Raw genomic sequence first — 6,143 nt, 5'->3', positions numbered from 1 at the left:
GCTCACCAATATCGTCTCTAACACTGGCAATGCCTACACAAATCTTAAGGCTTCGCAGTAATAATGTCGAATTTGCAAAAGCAAAGCTGATCACGAGCTGTGATATTTCAACGCGCAGGCTTCTTTTCGCTCCTACAAGTTCAAAAGCGAAGGCGTCAAAGATCTTACCTGTGCCGTTCAGGGGCATCGCGAGCACGTGAATAACGTAATAATGAAAGATAAAAATCACTAAAACTGCGTTCATTATGAACTATATACGACTTCCGAGTGCAATTAGCTGTGCTAGTGGTAGTCACTCAAACGGCCGCTCAAACTGCGGCGGAAAGGACGCGCTTTTTAACCATACGCGCTGTAAGACGATCCACATCGCAGTCACGCGCTGGCCAGAAAACAGCTGCCTTTCTCTTAGCCAAGTCGTAGTGGTAGAAGGAAGGCTGTTTTCCGCGTGTGCCAAGAATCCGTCATCTGCCGCGCAAAGCGGCTATATTACTTCGCCGAGAGACTGAAAGAAAAGCACGTTTTCTTTTTTTTTAATACTTGGGTTCAATTTCTTTTTACCCGACTTCAACGGCGCATAGTTTTACAGCTCCGAGCGCTTTACATTCATTGAGGTTTTGTTAAGCAATGACTTCATCAAGAAGCCGCTTTCCTCCTGTGCGACCTTAGTTTTTTTCCTCGTACTATTTCTTCCGTGATAAGCAGCAGCAGATCGCAATCGTAGGTCTTCCCCAAAACTGTGCTCTTTCTTGGAACAGTAGCTGGCTAAGTACGATTTCAATTTTCGATGTTTTTTACGTTAGTTTTACCCCTTCGACTACCCATGCAGAACACGCAAGCAAAAACTCAGTGATTCGCGTTATTTAACATCTCAATAAATTGAGGTTCTAGGTAGCCTGTAAGCATTGTCGGCTTCAGAATTGATCATACAACATTAAAAAGAAACTGGTCATCAGCAGCCTGATATCAAGTGTTCATCAAATGACAAAGTCCGAGATATTTGCGAGAGCGAAACAAACAAATAACGTCGCTTGAACAAATCTGTGATTATCGCTGATTATTATATAAGCTCATAAACGAGCTGCTACAATAAGTTATAGCCTTTGCTTGAGGGTGGATGCTCCAATTGGAAAATTAACACCAGGAATTATTCAAGGCTTTATCACGTAAAGATAAAATACAAGATAGGACAAACTTTTATATATTGGTCATTAATATTTGTCGCCAAATCCATTCATATTCCACTTTAATCTGTGCGGCACTGCACAAGTTAGGCTTTAGGGAAGATGCTGATTAAAGCACTTATGAATCGGCGTAACTTCCTGGAGACATGAAATTCGTGCTTGTCTCGGGGCGACCCGTGGCAAACTGCCTCCATCGGTACAGTAAACACTCGTAGAGATAAATAAGCATGACTCCACTGAGGAAACATTTCTTAAAGATATGCGGCACAACAAAATTTGTATGGGTGCTCATATTCACGATCAACGTTATAACGAGCACTTGATCAAAAGCTGCTGAATGCGTATTTTCTGCTGGAGGCTGTACAGCCAAGGCATACGGGTCAGCTTATTCCATTTGTTTATTTGTATATTTATTTATTTCACGTAATTTCATGGCCTGAAGGCGTTACAGAAAGGAGTGGAGTCGAAAACAAAATTAATGCAGTAAAAATACAAACAAGATGTATTAACAAAAAGCATTCTGAACCGTGGTCTTGAAGTTGGTAGAGTCGGTGATGAGTGCGATTGATGTGGGAAGGCGAATTCAGTCTGTGCTTGTCCTAGGGATGATTGAGTCACCGTACCGGTTTGTACGGCACAATAGAGATTTTTCCGCGAATACTTTGCTAGCTGCAATTCTCGGAAAGAACGTGCCTGATGCATCCTTTCAGCCAACCGACAGGATTTTGTTTCAACGTAATGGGACGTCACCATGAAAAAAAAAGTCGTTTCTAAGCGTACCCGATGAAACCGATACGAAGAAAATGCATGGAATATATAAGTGTCGTGGTATATCCGGAAACTTCATGAGCGACAAGTCATCTTGAGATTTCAAGGAAATCAAATTTATGTACGCCAGCTCATTGTAACATAATGTACATTTATGTGCAGTACTTGTTCAGTGATTTCTTTAGTTCTGTATATATTCATTCACTTAAGATACTCAATGACCCGCGAGGAAACATTAAAAAATAGCGTTGCCGCTGCATATTTTGCATAGAGTGCGTACTTGGAATATCAACTAGCCTTTCTTTATAACTTACCTAACAGATAAGAATACACTCGTTAAATTATGCGTGTTATTTGAGCAAATGTGGCTGAAATTGCTAAAAATAGGGAAAATAAGAATTTTTGGGCGACTTCGAGAGGGTGGCTTTTAACACTGAGGTGTATGTTAGACCCGACGTAGCAATTTGATACGTAAATGTAAAGTGGGCTACTCACTCTTTTAACTCATATAGCCAGAGGATCGATTCTAGTGGGTTACACTAAGCCAGTCCGAATAATTCATAATCACTTATCCGGCAAAAAAAGTGACCCTGTTGATTCCCATGGCTTAATACACGGTCTCGCCAATTTCATCCAGGAGGCAGAAAGAGAACTGCCGAAGAGCGCAAGTGTCACGCACATAGACGGTGCCTGTTATTGACGTTGCTGTTTACGTCCCACCGGCGGGCGAGAATGAAGCAAGAGTCCTTATCAATCATAATACAGAAAACATAGCGCAGTAAGGACAAATGACAAGTCGAAACAGGAAAAGCACTGACTTTCCACTCAGAACGAGAAGAAAGAGGGTTAACCGATGGGCCCTATTATGATGAGAAGCCAACAAACAAAGACACCAGGGATAACATATAGAAAATTGTACTTACTAATTGAATTAAGGAAATGATAATTTAGTGGCAATGAAAGTGGATAAAAAATAACTTGCCGCAGGTGGGGAACGATCCAACGTCTTCGCATTACGCGTGCGATGCTCTAACCAATTGAGCTAAAGCGGGCACGGTTTCCCCCATCCACTTTTTTGGGTATTCATGTTACTACTAGAACCTTGGGAGTGTTAGCCAGTACTACCACTCATAAATATATATATATATATATATATATATATATATTTATGAGTGTTAGCCAGCACTACCACTCATATATTATATATATACCCTAACCTCCGTAACAGACCCTCGGCTATACCTGTCTAGAGCGTCATAGGGAACCCTGCTGCCGAAAGCCGGCGAACCTGGTTATCAAAACTCGCCTGCATTTTATGCTCACACGATTTATTCAGAGCTGATTCCATGCACTGGAATGCTATGCCAGTTTTGACATTTTTTGTATGCTCCTACTTGAAAGACAAAAGGAGATTTTGGCCCGAGGAAGGTAAGCCCAACATACATGACGTTCACAGAACTCTAGGTTAAGGTCAAGGAACTGCTAGTGATTATCTTGGGGTATATCGCGGGTAAATCTTAGTCCTTAACCGCATTGATTAAAACACTTAAAACATCATTAGCAGTATTCAGGTAGCAGGAGTCACACGCCAAACACGCCAAAAAGTCATCAACGTATCTAAGAACCTTTTAAACCTTTCCCTCTTTAAAAACGTCACCCAAGGACTACTCTACCCCAGTTAGAAATACGTCACAATGGACTGGGGGCGACACAAGACCCAATACATACGCCGTGCCGTTGTAAAAACGGTTCGTAATTAAAAACAATCAAAGTAACTTTCACATAAAACTCTAAAAGATTTATGAAATTCCCCACTGAAAGTCCGACAGCATCCTGGAACTCGAGCTCACTGTTTTCCGCAATGCAACACTTCACACGAACCAGCAGTTCGCATCGTGGTACCGAAAAGAATAAATCTTCTACATCTATCGAAAATACACAGCGAACTTTTTCATTTCCTTGCAAAAACGGCACTTCATCCGATTTCTTGCTCCGGAAGGGATCATATACAGACAGTAACTTCAATTGCTTCTGCAAGAATCGGCTTACATTGTGCTGCCAGCAACCAGTCTCGCTGACAATTGTTCTGAAAGGTGTCTCCGGCTTGTGCGTTTTAGCCGTAAAAATACTGATGACGACTTGCCTCTTCAGTATGTCTGCCGTATGCGATCCAACTCATTTTTATTCATACGGCACACATTGTCAGCTCCTTACTGTAAGCTTACCATTGTCATTGAAAAGGAAGGTATACAATCGGTGCAGTGTACCGGTGCTGACATATGGTGCAGAAACTTGGAGATTGACAAAGAAACTTGAGACCATGTTAAGGACCGTGCAAAAGGTGATGTAACGAATAATGCTAGGCATGACGAATGATGCTAGGCATAACAAAAATACAGCAGTTTGGATCAGAAAGCCAACCGGTACAGCTGATATTCTAATGAACATTAAGAGAAAAAAATGAAGCTGGGCCGGTCATGTAATGGTCATGTGTAGGGTTTGATAACCGTTGGACATTAGGGTTACAGAATGGGTACCAAGAGAAGGGAAACGCAGTCGAGGACAGCCGAAGGCTAAGTGGAGTGATGAAATTAGGAAATTCACGGGCGCTCGTTGGAGTCGTTTGGCGCTGGACAGGGGTAATTGTACATCGCAGGGAGAGGCCTTCGTCCTGCAGTGGGCATACAATATGATGATGATGATGACGACGACGACGACGACGACGACGACGACGACGACGACTTGCCCCCCTAGTATTTCCTATGTCCCTTTCAAGCTTCCCGAGTTCGAGATTATTGTAGAAATCCATAAATTTAGTTTTTACCCTGACATCGCCTTAACAGGGACAAAGTTTGTGGAAATGGCTTGCAAAGCTTTTCCATTAAAACACCCTTTTCCCCACAACAAAAACCCCTGTTATGTCACCCTGAAGAAGACACAACTTGTTGGCTTTAAAAAATGACACCTATCGTCGAACATATTGGTTCCCACTCCCGGACGTCCCTTTTGGTGCACACTTTTCCAAGCAGTCCACACCTTCAAGTAAACTATGTTCGCGGTATTCTTGCGTCGCCTTTGAGGCTACGTGCCTATTCATAGCGACCCATTCGTGAGTGGGTACACATGTAGGAACACTGAACCTAGGGCCTTTCTCCAGAACACCGGAGACATTTTCGTGTAGGCTGACATTTCCAAGTACATCAGCACGTTTCCTTCCAATAGAACTGGTCTTTCTATGGAACCGGCACACACCTTTTACAATAGAGTTCCAACTGGCCTCCGTAAGCTGCGAGGCAAGACGTGTGAAGGCTCGGTACTTAGTAAGAGCAAGCCAGTCAGGATCGACTGCATGGCACACCGGCCAGAGCCAGTCTATCTGTATGTTGGGTTTACCTTCCTTGGCCGCAAAAGGAACTTTTGCGCCCGAGTCGAAGCATTCAAAAGAAGTCGGAGCATTCAAAAATTGTCAAAAGAGGCATAGCATTCTAATGGATGAAATCAGCTCTCTATGAATCGGGTGAGCATAAAATGCACGCGAGTTTTGATAATCAGGTTCGCCGGCTTTTGGCAGCTGGGTTTGCTGTGACGTTCTTGACAGGTATAGCCGAGGGTCTCTTACAGAGGTTTAAAATCAGAAAGCCGAGTACGAGGTCGACGACAGAATGTGAAGCGTTCAGACATGTGCTGGTGCCTTATATAGATAAGGTTTCCCACAACCTTAAAAAGATCGCAGGCAGGTACGGTGTCCCCCTGGATTTTTCTGCTCCGAATAAGCTCGCAAAACTGTTTGCCCACACATGCGGTGATAACAGGCGAGGCTGCCAATTTAGGCATGGGATATCGTATGTTCCCTGTGCAATCGGAGTGGTTTATTCCCTTATGTGGAAAGACGTACATCCGTCAGACCGGGCAGGGCCTCAATGAGCGACTGAGGGAGCACACCAGAAAAGTAAACAGCAATGCTGACAGAGCGGCACATCTTGTGTCCCATTTCAATACTTGCCGTAATTGTGCACCGCGCTTTGATGACCTTGATTTTGGGCCGAAGCAAAAGCGAGCAAGCGCGCTTAGTACAAGAAGCTTATCACATAAAGAAAAAATCAGATAACTGTGTAAGTGACACTTCCTTATCTCTTTACGCTACAGAGTGTCCGTTTTTAAGCTCACATCTCTTAGCTCACATCTCTTAAGCTG

General features: G+C 43.3%; 1 long non-coding RNA gene across 1 annotated transcript in view; it reads right to left on the bottom strand.

Annotated features, from left to right (window-relative positions):
- Positions 1 to 429, bottom strand: part of LOC142591120 (uncharacterized) — a 6,626-nt gene extending 6,197 nt beyond the window's left edge. The window contains exon 1 of the long non-coding RNA XR_012830347.1: positions 169 to 429. This is a non-coding gene — a long non-coding RNA (uncharacterized LOC142591120). The remainder of the gene's footprint in view (positions 1 to 168) is intronic.
- Between the last annotated feature and the right edge of the window lie 5,714 nt (positions 430 to 6,143).

Source organism: Dermacentor variabilis, chromosome 8 (assembly GCF_050947875.1).
Source record: "Dermacentor variabilis isolate Ectoservices chromosome 8, ASM5094787v1, whole genome shotgun sequence".
Lineage (NCBI taxonomy): Eukaryota > Metazoa > Arthropoda > Arachnida > Ixodida > Ixodidae > Dermacentor > Dermacentor variabilis.
The sequence above is the reverse complement of the archived record's forward strand: the minus strand, read 5'-3'. Positions and strand labels throughout refer to the sequence as shown.